General features: G+C 34.9%; 1 long non-coding RNA gene across 1 annotated transcript; it reads right to left on the reverse strand.

Annotated features, from left to right (window-relative positions):
• Nucleotides 1-498: 498 nt before the first annotated feature.
• LOC148909400 (uncharacterized) lies at nucleotides 499-15,497 on the reverse strand. Its single transcript, XR_016120461.1, has 2 exons — nucleotides 15,350-15,497; nucleotides 499-1,031 (listed from the first exon to the last, which is right to left on the reverse strand). It is a non-coding gene; the product is annotated as an uncharacterized LOC148909400 (long non-coding RNA).
• Between the last annotated feature and the right edge of the window lie 3,472 nt (nucleotides 15,498-18,969).

Raw genomic sequence — 18,969 nt, forward strand, 5'->3', positions numbered from 1 at the left:
CATGGGGAACAGAATTTTTATCTAAAACTAGTCAAATACAACTTCCCATGCGAACAATAAGTAGAAATAGTAAAACAATTGCATGGGGAACAGAATTTTTATCTAAAACTAGTCAAATGCAAACTTCCCATGCAAACAAATTAATAGAAATGGTCAACACGTGCAGGAGGAACATCATTTTATCCAAAACTAGCAAAATACAACTTCCCATGCGAACAAATAACCAGAGATAGTCAACATGTGCATGGGGAACCAAAATGGACAATGAAGCAAGACCCAAGCGTGAACAAGAATAAACTACAAAGCCAAAAGAAGACAGAAGAGAAATCTTACCCCCTGGGCTTGGTCCTGGGCATTTTGTCTTGGGTTACCTTGCGAGTAGACATTCGCATCTTGACCCTGTACACCAGCAGGAGGAGGAAGCAAACCAGCTAGAGGGCCTTGACACTTGCAGTTCGTCGTAAAAAACAAAAAGCCCTACTAATGTTTAAGACGATGCAGGGACGTACACCAGTTTACTTACAAAACCTTTTCTCCGACTACCATACTAAATACAACCTTCGAAATCATGATCATAAACTGTCAATACCTAAGCCACACACTGAATATCTAAAACGATCATTCAGCTATAGTGGGGCAAAATTGTGGAATGACCTACCGTTAAATATAAAAGAGGTCAAGTCAGTACGAAAATTTAAAACGGAAATTGATAGTTTGTACAGTAAGAAAAGTTGTAACTAAGGGCTCCACGGCAAACATGTAAAACAGTAACCAGCTTTTTAATCGTAAATCTTTACTTTTAAATATTTTTAGGCAATCAACTGATGTTTTTACCGTGGCAAAATAAAGAAGCTTCGAACACCGGGCAGGAGTGGAACTTGTCTATCTTCTTGCCAAGCCATGGATGATCAAGCTGTGACTGCTTGAGCAAAGTGATAATTTTTTCATGTTGGTACTTGGCTTTATAGTCGTCATGGGTAAGACCGCTGTAAATAGCCAATCCCCCAACAGTCCAATAAATCTACGAGAGACTAAAGTAATCTTCATGGTTAAGCTTGTCATAACTCATAATAACTCAAAAATAATACAATGGATAATACATCCTACACAAATAATGATTTATTATAAAAACATTTTGCAGCAAACATTTTCTTTTTATCATGTTATCACACTTTTTAATAACAGAGCTTCTCAGTGACGTGTCACTGCCTGTCACATAACTCAAAATGCTAAATGGACGGCAGTCCAAAAATTTTGATAAAAATCAAGGTTATATAAACTAAAATCCAAATCTAATGTTCCTGTCTTGATAAAGAACTGTTTCAGACTGCCGGCCATTTAGTGTTTTGAGATATGTGACCAGCAATTGATTGCCCTATGACCAAAAATATGCAAGTGCCATGAAAACGAGCTTGAATATAGTATGCCGGCCACAAACAAAGAATAATGTTTTTGTTCTAAAACCAGAATTGCAATCGCTTGACGGTTCTTTATCAAGATAGGAACATTAGGTTTGGATCTTAGCTTATATAACTTTGATTTTTATAAAAATATTTTGGACTGCCCGCAATTTAGCATTTTGAGTTATCTGACCAGCTGCCGGACATTTAGACACTTCGTATATTTCATTTTGAGTCTGAGTCTTCGCTCTAACTTCATTATCTTCAAAATACCTCAGACATTATACAGTAAAGCAAAGGTCATAAACAAACAATACAGTAATTACCTATATATTTTTTGGTTCTTTTAAGTAAAATGTTTTTGTCTCGAGTATTTTTTATGAAGTTTATGTATCTACAGAGATCTACAGACTTCAAGCAATTGGTGACTTTGAACAGCAATATGTAAAGTAGAAGGAAACCAAAAAACACAAATTAATTTACACGGGCTTATTTGTTCATGTCGGTTCTGCCACACAAATATTTGAAGCCATTTTTTATGTTTTCTATAAAGTGTTTTGATTGGCCATTTCATTTGGTCTATGTCATAGGTCAGTCCTGCCATGGAGGTCCATTTCACCACGGCACATACATGGTTGATAGTACGGTTGTGTCTCCGTTTAGATTGTTTAAGAGAAATAAGCCGTGTTTTCATGAAATTCAACCATATCTTTCACAGCTTTCATTTGGTATTTCTTTAGGGTAGAGTGAAAGGTTTTGTAGGTGTTATTCAAATTTTAAGCCGATGTTTGGCCAATGACTGACCTCAGATAAAAAAATGCAATAAAAGAATATCAGCCTCTTTGGTTGATAATTGAGCCTCTTCAAAGGATAATTGAGCTTCTTCGGAGGATAATTGAGCCTCTTCAGAGGATAATTCAGCCCCATAGTGGAATTGATAGTATCTCCTTAATATTTATACCAAAATATACATGTAGTACTTTCCACTGTTGCACTTTATACCTTGTCATTTTAAATGCCTACTACAAAGTAGTAGACACTATTGTCATCGGGTTGTGAAATTTAACTCTGTCACATGTATAAACTAACAATAAATAAACTAAGCATATTTTCATAACTTATACCTGTTAATCGCCAAAACAGAATTGCATATGAAGTATAAAAGACAATTGAACAAGGGAAAATTGGTCAAAGTCTGAGAGAGCACTGTGGCTTTTTCAAGAAAACGAGGAAAACGTTCCTCAAAATATGACCGCCATTTTGTTTCAGTCATGCAACAGTTACACAAAACGAATCAGCATAACACAAGAAGCCCAAATTAATCAATATCAACATTTAATTAAAATCTATACTGAAACCTTTACTTTTTTTATTTAGTAACATTGTACAGGCTTGGAAAAGATTCGAAGTCCACGCAAGCTCAGCCTAAGTGTGCCAGCCTAAGTCAACATTTATATTTTTTTCAGTAACACCGCTATTTTAATTACCTATATATCCTTCATATATCTCAATAGTCAGCTACCAACTTCCATTCCTTTCCCGTATAGCAATAATTTCTTATGGCAGTAGTGACATGCGTTTATTGAGCGCCTATTTTTTTATCTTTTCATGAAAAAGATTTCAATTGATATGAATTCATTTGAAATAGATCAATTGAATAAAATATATTGTAATAATTGTTTTATGGCAATAACTACCAATAATAACTTTTTAAGTATTGTATAAATCAGCTTTCTTTATTAAAGCCATAACTTAGCCTTCTAATATTACAAGTGCATAATCATTGTCACTGAAATCATTTAGCAAAGCAGAATTTAAGCTCAAGTATGTTTGAGTCATAATAATAATAATAATAATAATAATAATAATAATAATAATAATAATAATAATAATAATAATAATAATAATAATAATAATAATAATAATAATAATAGTCCTCCCTGTCATGATCATCATGCATAATTCTTCCTTGATAAAATTCTTTGTATTTTATAAACCAAAACTGGTTGTAGGTTTTCTCCACCATCGGTAGATCAGTATTTATCATCTGATTAAGTGACTCAGAAATGTTATCCGTCCAAACAAGGGAATATCTATCATTCGTATGCAATTCTGCCCAAATAAGAGAATCGTCTGTATTTGTTGAAGGCAAACAATTACTGTTAGTCTCCGAAGACCAACATGCCACATAAGGCAAATAGTTTAGGAATATCATCTCTGTGTAAGGAATGGATCTCCTTTGTAAAGCATTACTTGGTAGGTCCAAACTTAACTGCCAAATTCTGAGCAAATAACCGGGCTGAAAATCTTACAAAAGAACATTGCTTTCCCATTGAATAGCCGCTGACTGAAGCTCTGATGGCTTTGATGAATGCTTCCAGCATTGAATCTGACATAACTTAACCGCCATTTTCATCATGCTTAGTGTTGCTGCTCACTTTACCGCTTTGCAACAATAATAATAAATATGATATTTTATGTAATATTTCAAAGCCTCCAAATCGGACTGGATGGGGCTTCAAGTCTGCACAATTAGTTGCAGTCCCAGGCAGTTTAGTCCTTTGTTGTTGTTTATTTTTTCTTTTTTGAGTTTTCATGTCTACTATTTTTACAGTATAAGAAGCTGTAGACACTATGCTATAGAGTTCACTGGGAAGTACTTCATGTCCTCGGCTGCGCCTGGGACTGTAACTAATTGCGCGGACTTGAAATCCCATCTGGTCTGATTTGGAGGCATTGAAATGATTTTTCATACTCATTAATAATTTGAGAGGTTATTTGTTTAGGATTGAAAGACTTAAGGGACAGATATGTCCCTGAACTGAATTTCTTTTGATCCAGTCCAAGGACTTGAACAAAATTAATTCAGTCCTTTCACAGGACTTTTTTAGGTTTCAAGTAACATCAAGTGACCCAAAAAATAGCCCATTGATTGGCTGGTTTCCTCATGAATTATTAATGAGTATGAGAAAAAGCGTCAATATCCAGAAGTTCAACCAGGGCGGGAGGAGGGAGGGCGTTGAAACGGGCATACATCTATTGGCCGATCCGTGATGCGGAGAGGAGGACTGGGCACTACTCTGACTGTCAACAATGGCGGACCGTTCGTAGAGGAAGTTCGGCTGACAAGAAGATCTTTCAAAGGTAAATTTAGGCTTGTTTATCTATGTTTTTAGCCAATAAAACAATTTTATTGGTGTTAGAGAATACCCAAAACATAAAAAGAGTTTTTTATTACGAAGAATTCGCTGGTTTTTGTAGTCAAAGAACCATTTTAATAAGCGACTGCCTATGGTTTTTATGCTAGATTTTATATAGCAAATGCGGGCGCAGGGCATTTTTGGCTTTGTTACAATGTTTTCCAAAACCTAGTTTATATTTTTTTGAAATGTTCATATAGTGTTCTACTTATGTGAAAAAAATCAGACTGAGCAAATTTGAGCAAGATTGATTTTTTTACATCTCAAATTTTGATCAGCAAAGCGCTAGAGAATTTATATAGTATGTACACCTTCCAATGATGTAGACAAATTAAGGAATGGATCATAAGTAGCGTGCATCCATCGAGTTATGGATGCACGCGGGAGGCTGCTAAGCACGAAGAAAAGCGTAAGAGTTGCACGACACGAAGCGGAGTGCAACTCTAGCTTTTTTGAGTGCTTAAGCAACCTCCCAAGTGCATCCATAACTCGATGGACGCACAGCTACTTATGATCCATTGCTTTTATAATATAGTCAAGTCAACAAACAAGAAATAAATACAAATTATAGACTGTATTTGTTGATCATACCCTAAATTCTCCTTACGCACCTTGAGTGAATGAAAAGCACAAAGGCGCCAAAAACAGAAAAACAGTCGTTTTGAAAATGGCAGCTTTACACTGAAGACAGTTATGACTACAATAATGGCAAAAATTTAGCTTACAAGTGAACCAAAGATGTCCAAAACTACGGAGAAAGTGATTTTCAACTGTAAGAAGTACATTTCAAATGTTGACATATCTTAGTACAGTAATGCCCGAGAAAATCAGTGAAAAACAAAGTGGCTGTCTTTGTTGTTGTTGACGATGTTCAAGTTTGTTATCGTACAATGACTTAGCAATGGAAATAATCTTGTACACGGATCAAAACTAACTGACTGAACTGGATTAATTTTCTCTGGGTAGTACGCTTTGTCGGCTTTCCCTCCCATGTAGAGCTTCAGAAAGTACTTCACTGCAGTTGTGAAGCTGCGAAGTAGATGGTGAGCAAGATATTTATAGTTAATTACTTTGGAAATACTTTTGTTGAATAAATACACGATAACAATATTTTTGTATTTATTTAATCATTGCTTAAAATCCTTTGAATGTAGACACCGACCGATCGATTTGTGGTTTGCTTTGTCTTTTTGGAGTGACGCTCTGACACAATCTTGTCCAGCTCACTGTTTGAAAGTGATGCAAATCTTGACGTATTATTACTAGGCTGATCAAATGACAACTCTATACTAAATGTCGGAGATTGATGAGTATTTTCGCTAGTTTTTTTCAATCATTTTCAGTTATCTTTTCTAGATAAATTGTCAGCAAAAAGATACAAAAAGTTTTTTTTTTCGCCGAAGCTAAAAAAGCTGACGTGAGCGTGCAACCCATGGGCAAATGGTTCATGCTTTTCAACCAATCAGATCGCGCGGATTTACTTGACTATATTATAAATCAAAATTGACCTGAAATCGACATACAATTTGTGTCTATCATGCTTTCCCGCCATAATTACAGTGAGCTTGAGTTTGATTTTGGGTTCGTAACGGTGAGTTTTAAGCTTCAAGATGAGTTTCAATTAAGAATCAAATAAGAGACCCCTCTCGACTCCTAGAAAACCACCATCCAAGAAAGGAGCGTATTTTAGCACGCCTGTGAAAATAAAACAAAAATTGAAGGAATTACAGCTTCTTGGAAGCCTAAACGAAAGTTTTAAAATTGCAAATTATAATTCAATATCAAAAACATGTGGTGAAGCGTCAAGTTTAGTGGATACTGTAACAGTTTGTGATGAAGAACGAATACACGAACAGGTCAAACCGATAGATGTTGGAACTACAAATACTACTAGCACACTGCCTAATTTAGATGTTTCTGCCTCGGTGCATGATTTTAGGAATGGAAGTCCATTGTTTGAAGTAGAGTTGCTACTTTATGCACTTGTCAATGTAAGCTTTCCCGAAAATGCTTTCAATTTTAAAGCTAAATCTGCAGAAAAATATGACCCCATCATTCAAGTCATCGATAGAATTTATCAGGTGCAGTTCAAGAATCACGATTTAAGGAATTATTTTCATCGTGCCTATCATAATCTGGTGAAAAACTTTGGAAAAATGAAAGGAATTCTTAGATGGGTCTTTTTCAAAGAAACAATATCAAGAACTGTTGAAAAATTCAATCCCCTTCTAAAAAGTCTTTTGTCTGACAATGTTGGCACACACAATAGCATTGATGAATTTAAAAAGTTTTTGGAAATGGAGTGTTTGCAAATATTGAATACTGATCAGTCGAAAAATGAAGATATTTGTAAGGGTGATCATGATACCTCTCTGGAAATGTCTCAAAATGTATTTACAGAATTGAAGAAATTCCTGAACTGCACATCTTTGAACATTTTCCTAAGTGGAAAGCAAACTACAGTCATGACAAAAAGACATGTCATCTGTTCTTTTTTTCTGGAAATGATGGTTATGCTAAAGTTGAAGTAATTATTAACAGAAGTCTAACCTGGCTTATAGCAATAGAAGGCAAAATTAAGTACACAGCAAACTTAGAATGGGCTGATGTCTCAAATTATATCACCAATGTTACTGAACTTCAAAAACTCATGTTAGTAATTGAAAGTTCGAAAGTTTGTAGAGGTTGTCCATTTGAGCCTTTTGAAGGAACTATACCAAAGGACATCAATCAACCAATTTTTTACACAAAAAGTAAAGAAGCTGCAGCATATGTTGAAACAAATCTCTCTCAATTTCATCAAAAAGTAATCAGATCAACAGGTTGTGTTATATTTCTCCCTGGAGCAGATGAAGTGGTTTGCAACAGTGTATGTGATTTGTGTATGAAAACAGAGCATTATTTAAGGACAAAAAAATCCAGGCTTAATAAAAAGGAAGACAAAGAGAATGTCTCACCTCAAAGTTCACATCTTAACTTCGTTTACATGAATAAAGAGGAATTACTTAGTGTTACTAGAAAGCAGGCAGCAGAGCTAAGAAAACTTCATAAACAAGTGCTACAACTTGAAAAATATAGAGAAAAGATGAGTGGCGTTGGAGAAAAGACTGACAATGACCTAAAATTTATGTTTAACAATCTTAACAAATGTTTAATTTCAAAAAGAGAGAAACTAAACAATCCGGTGTGTCAATGGGAAGGATGTTCTAGTAAAGAGTTTTCAGATGTAGAATGCTTATATAGCCATGTAAAGGAACATATTCCTGAGACTGACAGCGCCATTGCTCCCATTGATCGTGTATATACTTGTTTGTGGAAAGAATGCCAAAAAAAATTTTCAAAGAAAAAGCTTCTATTAAATCATATTCGAGACCATACAGGCAGTGCACATGATCAGTTTTTTGAAATTTTGTTAAAGGATCAAGCAAAATCACTGACAATGCCATCAAAACAAATGCGCTGGCATCCTTTGGTAATCAAGTGGTGTTTGAGAATGTATAGTAAATCACATGCTTTGTATGATGATATTAGAGAATCTGGATTCATCAAATTACCAAGTGGCAGAACTTTAAGTGATTACAAGAATTTTTGTTCCCCTCAATCTGGGTGGAGTACAGGTAATATTGCTGCAATGAAAGATAAGATTGAAAAACTCAAACTAAAGAAGTCTGCTAGGATTGGTGCACTAATATTCGACGAAGTGAAAATTAAAGAAGGGCTGGTATTTGACCCCTCCACATGGGAGCTGATTGGATTCACTAACCTTGATACTGATGATGCTATTGACAATGAACGTCCCCCAAATAGCCAGCCAGAAGAAAGACTTGCAACACATGTTTTACAATTTTATTTCAAGAGTTTATTTGCAAAGTTTGAGTTTCCTCTGAGCTATTTTTTAACAAAATCAATCACTGCCCAGAAGCTCAATAGGGTTTTCTGGCAAGGTGTAAGCTTGCTACATGGTTTTGATTTCACTATTTTGCTTTCAATTTGTGATGGAGCTTCTGAAAACAGAGCATTTATAGCAATGAATGGGAACAATGCTACAAAGAGTCAAGGCTGTAATCCCTTTTCAGGCAGGCCTATATTTTTCTTCTCTGACCCACCACATCTCATAAAAAAGCTAAGGAACAATATTTTCAATAGTGGATTTAAAGAAAATCACACACGGTATTCAAGAACACTCAAACTGAACAACAAATATATTTTATGGGACCATATATATTCAGTATATGAACGAGAAAAAAGAAGGCGTCTTTATGCAACACCATTGAGAAGGGCTCATGTTCAGCTTGACAACTGGAGTAAAATGAGAGTAAAACTGGCTGTTAACACACTATCTAAAAAGGTTGCTGAGGAAATGAGAGCTCATGAAAATAATGCAACAGGATCAACACAGGAATATATATCCATATGCCATGATCTCTGGGAAGTATTTGATAGTAGGCAACCACTTGCATCTATTCATGACAATCGAATTACTAGATTAGACAATATTTTATCCTTCTTTGATAACTGGAAAGCCAGTCTACAACAAGTGTTTCCCACCAGATCTGAAGTATCTAGTCATTTTATAACTTGGCAGACAATGTTTGATTTACAGGTAGATCAACAATGTTCTTCAGTTGTGTAAAATATAATTAACAGGAGATTAGAAGAAAAGCAAACACAAAAACATTGACAATCTTTGCTTTGGTAATAGTACAAACAGTTAATCCATGAAACACTAATTACGAAATAGTTGAAAATAGTACTAATTAAACAATAGAAAACAATGGAATTTGCATGAAATTGTGCTATTTAGTATTGCTAAAGAAAGTTCCACGATTTAATATATTGTTTGCACTCTAAAGTACTGAAGTGATGGATGTTTTTGTGGAATTTTTGAATAATTTTAATATGTCTTCTTGAAATAAGAAATTGGGTAAAAATATAACATTGAAACTGGACTTAATAACATGTAAGCAAGTAAATGTAAAATTGTCAGTTTGTTTTAGCACTGAATCATACTTGCAAAAACATTTACTCAGTGGTAAAGGGGAAACATGTTATTTTAGACTTAAACACTAATTATCTTCACAACTTTTAACATGCAACTATGCCTTCTTGATCTATTTAACTTATAATTACATTTTCAAAACTACATGTAAATATGTCAAATATACGGTTATCATAAATCCTTGATGTCACATACTTATGCACTTCATTTGTAGAAATAGTACTTTTATTACAAGTAGAAAAATTCCAGTTTCATTTTCTTTTTTTCTTTTTCTTTTTACAGGTAACCATTAATGCACTTAAAGATCTTCTTCAATATATCAACAGTGCTGCATTTAAAGATGAATTTGGAAATGACCTTTATCTAATTTTAAAAAGATTAAATCAAGATTGTGTTGAGTCATTCTTCTCTGTCCAACGTCAAATGTGTGGTGGTTCTCATAATATGACAGCGTACACTTATGGTTACAACCTGGCAGGCAATATCTCCTTCACAGGGTCAAAGTTAGTGTCAAGAAAGCAAACCAATGTCTTTGAAGTAGAAGAATGTATGAACGTTGCAGCCAATTCAGGCACCTTGCCTAAACGTCAGATGGGTGAAAGTATTTTCAGCAAGATTGTGTGGCCTGTTACATTAACCTGATGTTTGTACATGTAATCATCACTCCCAGGCACTCAGCTTCAGTTTAAAGCTGGGAAAAAAGGAAACACTGTTATGTTTTCATATAAAAAGCAGTGATACTAGATGGATGAAACTAACAGATGTGAAGAGAAACTATATGAAACATTGAAATCTGTAATTATTGACCATTCAAATCTTTACTTAATACGAAAAACAAAGAGTGTGACATGCCAATATGCCTAAATTTAGCTTATCAGAAGATGCTATTTATTGTTATGTATTGATTGGATGGGCATTCAGATTCACCAGTTGACAGTAAAAAGTTATTTAGTTTAGTACAGTTTTAAAACATACAATGTTGCATTTAAGACCAGATAGTTAATAACATAACTTATAGTACACTCAACAAAATTACTCAACTCTTATTTGTCAAGAGGAGTACAATTATAGCGTTAATTGTACTCCGTAGGAGTACCGAATTAAGTCGCTATGGAAACACGGCCAAACTAATGTCAACAGCAGCAAAAAAAGCTGTAAAAACTAATAACAACCAATCTTTTTTATGCATTTCAGTTGTGCCATGGACTGAAAATCGGCCCCCAAATAGACAAAGATGAACGGCGTCGCTTCGCATTTTTTACTGAAATTTTGTTGAGTGAACTATAAACGAAATATCGCCTAAAGGCTCGTGCATTAAAGAACTTTCAAAACATTACGAGTGTCTGTTAATTTCCAAATTGTACGGGAAGATCATGCGATTTCCTATACAAATGCTTATAATAATAGTGACAAGCAGAGAATAACCTTATACCATGGACTGACACTATACCTTTTAGAAAATCATTTTGAAAATCATGTCTTAGAAAATAAAAGCTGTTCAACTAATCTCTCCTGAATTCCTTTTTAAATAATGTTGGGTCCCTGTGTCTCTCTACCCTTATTTCATTTAGCAGCTCTAGTACAACAATGCACAACAAATATATATACCTTCTCTGGATATGGAATGTTTAAAGGAAAAGTCTACCTTATCACTGGTAACAGCACAGAAATTTGTTTCTCTTTCCCTTTTCCATCAAATGCAGGTTTTCCTAATGCTTTCAAAAGTTTTGACAATTGTTTCCCAGTCAAATTGTTAAGCAGCTTATGTGGATCAGCAGATTTGCCAATTTCTTCCAAACAATGTGACACAGTGTCAGGGTTACTGAAACCTTCTCTTAATTTGATAATTATTTCGGGTGTTTTGTCAGCTGCACATGCTTCTTTTTGTTTGCATTTTCCAGATTTATTTCCTTTTGGCTTCTTGATTTCTTGCCTCAATGCCACACTTCCTTTCTGGGGTTTTAAATTCATCTTCTCTCGTACAATCTGCTGTTTCGACTTGACAAACATTGAACAAACTCTTTGCATGACAGACACTTGCACTGCCGCTGGGTAATCATTTTTGCAAATCTTCCCCCAAGCATCTCTCAAGGTCTTATTTTCAGACATGTTCTTTAAACAATCGATAATGCTTTGGTCATTAATTGCTGACACAGAGAAAAAGTTCTCAGTAAAATCATGTAAAAGAACAAAGAAAGGAATGACCTCATTGTTAATAACAAAATGGTATTCATCTCCTACTTTTTCATCAGTTCCAAGAGTCTTGATTAACTCTAAAGCTTTTTGTGGTTCAACATATACTTCTGTACTGTCATTATTACTTTGCTTCAAAACTAGGTTACAAGAAGATTTGACGAGGTCTCTTGCTCTCTTCACACCCCACCCTCCGTGGTAACGAATTGCCTGCAATTCACTTTCATCAGTTGCACCGGACGTTCTGGTAATTATCAGAGGATTGTTAGATGTTTTACCTTTAACGGTCCAAAAGTGAAAAAGAATGTGCTGAAGAACAGTGTGTGTGTGTTTGTCTGGAGAAACGCCACAATTTCCGATTATTTCGTTCCATTTTTGTTCAACGTCTGCCCTTTCTGGTGAGTCACTTTTCAAAAAGTTTCGTTCGATCCTTACAGAACGTTCCTGTTTTTTCTTAAGCTGGACACCATAAAAAGATGTAAAAGCTGACCTAATGCTCTCAAGCAGCGAAGACACTGTAGGATGAGGTCCTGCATTTTTGATAAAGTTCAATACTTTCTCCGCAACAAATAATTCACGAGAAATGTTCGATTTTTCATCCGATAGTCGAGAACATATATCAACTAATTCGGCTAAAGAGACCTGATCGAAACGCTCTTCACAAAGTTCAGTCGAATCTTCCTCAATATTCACAAATTCTTCAAGATTATCCTCTGCTAAATCATCCGTCAAGTCAAGCGCAAGGAATTCTAAATCCTCTAGCACAGCTTCTGCCATCTTATAGAATCACAAACTCACCGATACTATTGTTGATACTGGCGGGAAAGGATGGCAGAAGCAATATTGTATGTAAATTTCGCTAGTCTAAATTTGAGATGTAAAAAAACCAATCTTGCTCAAATTTGCTCAGTCTGATTTTTTTCACATAAGTAGAACACTATATGAACATTTCAAAAAAATATAAACTAGGTTTTGGAAAACATTGTAACAAAGCCAAAAATGCCCTGCGCCCGCATTTGCTATATAAAATCTAGCATAAAAACCATAGGCAGTCGCTTATTAAAATGGTTCTTTGACTACAAAAACCAGCGAATTCTTCGTAATAAAAAACTCTTTTTATGTTTTGGGTATTCTCTAACACCAATAAAATTGTTTTATTGGCTAAAAACATAGATAAACAAGCCTAAATTTACCTTTGAAAGATCTTCTTGTCAGCCGAACTTCCTCTACGAACGGTCCGCCATTGTTGACAGTCAGAGTAGTGCCCAGTCCTCCTCTCCGCATCACGGATCGGCCAATAGATGTATGCCCGTTTCAACGCCCTCCCTCCTCCCGCCCTGGTTCAACAATGTTCAATAACATGAGCAATCGTCCTTATAGTTTTCTTTCAATTTCTATTTTCTTTAGTCCTTGTTGTTGTTCTTGTTCTTGTTTTTTTGGAGTTTTCGTGTCTACTGTTTTTACAGTATAAGAAGCTGTAGACACTATGCTATAGAGTTTACTGTGAAGTACTTCATGTCCTCCCCCTTTCAAAAATCCTGTCTACACCCCACATGGGCCCTGTGCCAAGTTCAAAACAATGTTTCAAAATACACCTAATTGAAAAAACATAGTCGGGTTTGAGAAGGTCATATCATCGAAGCTAAGACTGAAAAGGATTTGGGTATTCCAAAATAAGTATTACATTTGCATATACGCAAATATACGCACTGGCTTCCTATTGAATATTGAATAAAATTTAAAATTCTCCTACTAACCTTCAAAGCTCTATATGGCTCTGCTCCTATGTACATTCAAGAATTAATAAATAGATATTGTCCTGCTCATAATCTCTGTTCGTTGTCTCAAGTATTGCTGTCTGTAAAACCGTATAATCTAAAGTGTTATGGTTATCATTTGCCGCTGCCGCTCCTGTGTTGTGGAACTCTCTGCCTAATCCTATAAGGAACAATACCTTTCTTGAATCTTTTAAAACTGAACTTAAGACTTATTTATTTAGAATTGCTTATGATTTGTAATCTATGTTTGTATTGTATTTATTTATTATTTTTTACAGCACCTAGAACTGGCTTGTATAAGCCTCTTTATATTATCATTATTATTATTATCATACGCATGTAAAAATGCATATTACAGCAAAGTCGGTCGACCTAGAATAACAACATGCCAAAGCCATGATGCATAAAATGTGCACAGGAAGGGAAAACTGCAATACGCATGAAATTAGCATAATTGTTTGTATCCCCATGCTCTCCTTAGGTTTGATGATATAACCTTTTTTTGAACCCGACAACGTTTTTTCAATTAGGTGTATATAACGCTTTGGCCACAAAATGTGATAATGTGCTTGATATCATAGAAAAATATTTGCTTTGCTAACATTCTCCTTTTAAGACCGCAGTCTATGAATCCAAAAACTTATGATCTCACTTTGCACCAAAACGCATTGAAAATCTCAATTTCCCTCCCCTCATATTGTTTAAAACAGCATAAATAAAAAATGTTTGGCTTTTCAATGAGCTATCTAATTATCAAGCTCATTTCTTGTTTGTTTTTCAACAGAAATATAACCAAAATATAGCATTTCTACTACACTAAAAGTTGTAGCCTAAATCAAAACAAATGATTTTTCAATTGCTATAATTTTTACAATTATTTCACTGCTTAAAAAAAAAATAATAATAATAATAATATATATGGCTTATATAGCGCTTATACAAGTCTGTTCTAAGCGCTTAGTAACATAACGTTAAAGGAATAAATAAATAAGATAGATAATATGATTATAAAGAAAAAGCTAACTTAAATAAATTAGACTTAAGTTTAGATTTGAATAAAGATAAACTGGAAATATCTCTAATTGAAGAAGGTAGAGTATTCCAGAGGAGCGGAGCAGCAACTGAGAAAGAACGTAGACCATATGACGGAGATCATAAGATTTCGAAGACAGCAACAAGTGAGAAGACGAGCGAAGATTTCTAGCAGATTTGTGAACGGTGATGAGTTCCTTGAGGTAAATAGGAGAAAGACCGTGAAGCGCTTTAAAAGCTAGTAGAAACGTTAAAAAAAATTTCAACACGTGCTTCAAACCGAAAAAAACCTCATGTATAGTGTATTGTTCCTGTTCCCTGTTGTGGTAATACTTCTTATCTTGGATAACTTTTTGAAGACTCGTGAAAAGAGTGGTAAATCGACGAGTAATCAGTAAAACTCGGACGAAAAAATATCTAAACTGCCTATTTAGAACTATTTCGGTTGCACGCTTTTAGTGTTTGTACTCTAGAGCTACAAGACAAGCACTAGGCCCAATAAAACCCCTGACATAAGTCAAGCCAAAAGCTTTTGGCGCCATATTGTTACTCAACGAAGAGTACCGACCCTTTTAAATGCTTCCCCAGTTATCAATCTTTCCGTTAGGAAGTTTTTTTTTTGCAAAGCATTGCATTTATGACTCGCCTTTTTCCTACATCATATACAATGAGCGAGTGACCATCTAAAACTCATAAAGTATTATTAACGACAACAAATAACAAAAAAATACCGAAATTATTACTTACCTATCTGAAAAATAATTCCTTGTGAAAGCCAAAACTTGAGAATTGATGTGTAGGATACATTTTGCGAAAATTTGATATTTTAACAGGGAAAAGAGACAAAGATTGTGAGCATTTAACGAACGTTATGACCATGCATCTGCATCGAAGAGCATCGAGGTCGACTCCGGTTGAAAACTTCTGATTGGTCAACACAACCACGTGACAAGTGTGCGACTATCTTTCTCGTTTTCTCTGACGGGCTACCTTTGGTTAGGACAGAGATAAGATAGCGTCAGGGATATAGCATTTATAGTTGACAATACTAAGTTTTTACATAAAGATTATTATCGTTTATTATTCGCACACTTAAAAGTAGAATGCTCAAAAGTATAGGAGCATATGTAGAGCTTTTAATTGTGACGTCAACTGTATGAAAAAAATCGCTTCCGAGTTTATTTAATACAAAAAAAAACTTGATAAGGATTTTTCTTACTTATTTTCTTTTTGACAGATTTTTTCATGGCGAAATTAAAATCATGGAGAACGATTATGCGCTTTATTTAAGCGATTTTTGTAAGCAGTTGGATTCGTTAACAACTTAAAATGAAGTGAGGAGATTTTTTTCCATTTCGTTTTCATCTCTTATGTTTTAACTAAATAGTTCAGGGCTACCAGTAGTAGGTGTCAAGGAACAGGGAAACTCACCTTGAGCTCATCGTAGCTTTTGCTTGCTTTGGCTTCCTTTGCCTGAAATTTTCATACGATTCCGGTTCCGGTTCCGGGTGCTTTTAGCCACTTCCGTTTCCGCTGGGCACGAAAACGAGGTTCGTTTGGTTAGAAAACGCGTAAGCGCCTGCGTACGCCATGATGGCGTCGGCATCGTGCAAAAGGAGACGAAAACTTGGTAGGAAAACTACGCTAAACTTTCTAAAAAACCAAGGAGTTTAGCATCAAAAAATGCTATCAAATCACTATCAACATAACTCCAAAACGTAAATACAAGAACAAAACATGAAGTCAGTGAAATTTTATGGAATTTATGGGTTTCTCCTTTTTTTGATATTGCTTTTCCACGAGATGAAAGGTAAGCAATTTTGATCATGTTTAACCTTTTTAGTGTAAAAGAAACTTTCATAAAAGCTTACAAAGCATGGAAAATAGTTAATGCTTTTTATCTTTAAAAGGTCAACTTATTGAATATATGAAGCATGTCTGTTGGTTATCGATTTATTGGTTTATCTTCAGTGATAAGTTTGATGGATAAATGTCAAGCTTATTGACGTTTTTTGACGGGTTTTTTACTTATTTTTTTGAAGCTCGGGTAATGAACTATTTTGAAGTGTGCTAGTAAATAAGTTGAACTTTTCCTTTGCAGTGTAGACAAAAAAAAAAAGAAACGGTCATAGATATTTCATCAACAGTTCAATTACTATTCTATGGCAATCTTTAACTTTTTTTAAGCAAAACTTATAAAAAGCTTTTGATTAAGTCTTAGTTTCTATTTTATTCGTGGTAATTGCCAGTTTTCTTTATATTCCAGTCTGCACACAGGTAGCCCAAGCTTGGTTTCTGTGGTGTCCTGTTATAAGGAAATGTATGGGGAATCATCAAAAATTTCAATAAAATCATCAAAACGTGAAATAAAGCCTCGAAATTTTACCTAATCATTGAGAAATAGCACTTCTTTCGCTCTGCGTGGTTATTTTTTGAATTTAGCCCGTTTTAAGGATTTTTTTCTCCCACCAGTAAGAAATAAGAGAAGGTTGGAAACTCGAGTCCCAAAAGCGAGCCATCCCGAGTCTTTTAAACCTCGTACGTCTTCGAATTTTCTTTCCAGCGCCAAATTTTAGTCATGACCCTTCTCTCACATCCCTATAGAACCGAGAAAGTGGCATTAGAGATTAGTCTTCGCGTCTTTAAGCCATGAAATTTGCCTGTATTCACATACTACCTCGCTTGTTCTGACCCGTACTTGGAGCTCACTGTACACCAATTCAACGGATTTCTTTCGGCAACCGACCCGAGGTCACACCGGAAGTCTTCGTATCGTAAATGCGGATTCGATTTGGATATCGTATTTCTTCGAAATTATGGTGAGTGTATTTTTTAACGGCCTAAGATACAAAAGTATTTAACTTATGATTTCGAAATTATGGTGAGTGTATTTTTTAACGGCCTAAGATACAAAAGTATTTAACTTATGATTTCGAAAATTATGGTGAGTGTATTTTTTAACGGCCTAAGATACGAAAGTATTTAACTTATAATTTCGAAAATTATGGTGAGTGTATTTTTTAACGGCCTAAGATACGAAAGTATTTAACTTATAATTTCGAAAATTATGGTGAGTGTATTTTTTAACAGCCTAAGATACAAAAGTATTTAACTTATAATTTCGAAGAAATACGATATCCAAATCGAATCCGCATTTACGATACGAAGACTTCCGGTGTGACCTCGGGTCGGTTGCCGAAAGAAATCCGTTGAATTGGTGTACAGTGAGCTCCAAGTACGGGTCAGAACAAGCGAGGTAGTATGTGAATACAGGCAAATTTCATGGCTTAAAGACGCGAAGACTAATCTCTAATGCCACTTTCTCGGTTCTATAGGGATGTGAGAGAAGGGTCATGACTAAAATTTGGCACTGGAAAGAAAATTCGAAGACGTACGAGGTTTAAAAGACTCGGGATGGCTCGCTTTTGGGACTCGAGTTTCCAACCTTCTCTTATTTCTTACTGGTGGGAGAAAAAATCCTTAAAACGGGCTAAATTCAAAAAATAACCACGCAGAGCGAAAGAAGTGCTATTTCTCAATGATTAGGTAAAATTTCGAGGCTTTATTTCACGTTTTGATGATTTTATTGAAATTTTTGATGATTCCCCATACATTTCCTTATAACAGGACACCACAGAAACCAAGCTTGGGCTACCTGTGGTCTGCATCACAGGAAGCCAAAAATAAATAAGCTTGAGTCCTAGACAAAAAAAGAATCTGAACTTATCGATCAGAAATACATGATTTACTTACTGTAAAACCTGAATGATTTTTCTTCGAAAATATTAAACGCGGCGAGAAAAACGTTTTTCACTCACTAGCTTGCAGAAAATCGTCTAGTATCAACAAAAATTGCCCGTTTTCCGGATCAAATTTCACCTTTGTTTTGTTTCATTGATTCATGTTTTTTGGAAGATTTTTAGGACATAACGGGATAAAAACTAGAAGAAAATTAGCTCAGATAACGAGTTTTTTTTGAAACTGCTACACAGCTACGTGGAAACATTTTATGTCTCAAAATGATTACTCATTAATATTATATGTGAACAACATTACAAAAGTGACGAAATATGCCAATTTGACGACAGTGTGCATTTTATTCAACTCATAATTCACTATCACGAAGCGTGGACATTTTGATTGACTGACTTTGCGGATTTCGAGCTACTGGAATAATTAATATCTGACATTGGTTGAATACTTGTTCAGGAAACTTTGCTTTTCGGATCTCGTAGACCAAAATATTGCGTAAGTACTTACCAAATCATGTATAATAGTCTTGCTCATTAGCATAGGAATGCTCGAGTATTTTGTTTAGATCAGCTGACTCATTTTCCTTTTATTTTATTTTCCTCACACCATTTCTC

Source organism: Actinia tenebrosa, unplaced genomic scaffold, assembly GCF_029948245.1.
Source record: "Actinia tenebrosa isolate PJP-AT-01 unplaced genomic scaffold, QUT_ActTen_1.0 PGA_scaffold2__45_contigs__length_23673736, whole genome shotgun sequence".
Taxonomy (NCBI): domain Eukaryota; kingdom Metazoa; phylum Cnidaria; class Anthozoa; order Actiniaria; family Actiniidae; genus Actinia; species Actinia tenebrosa.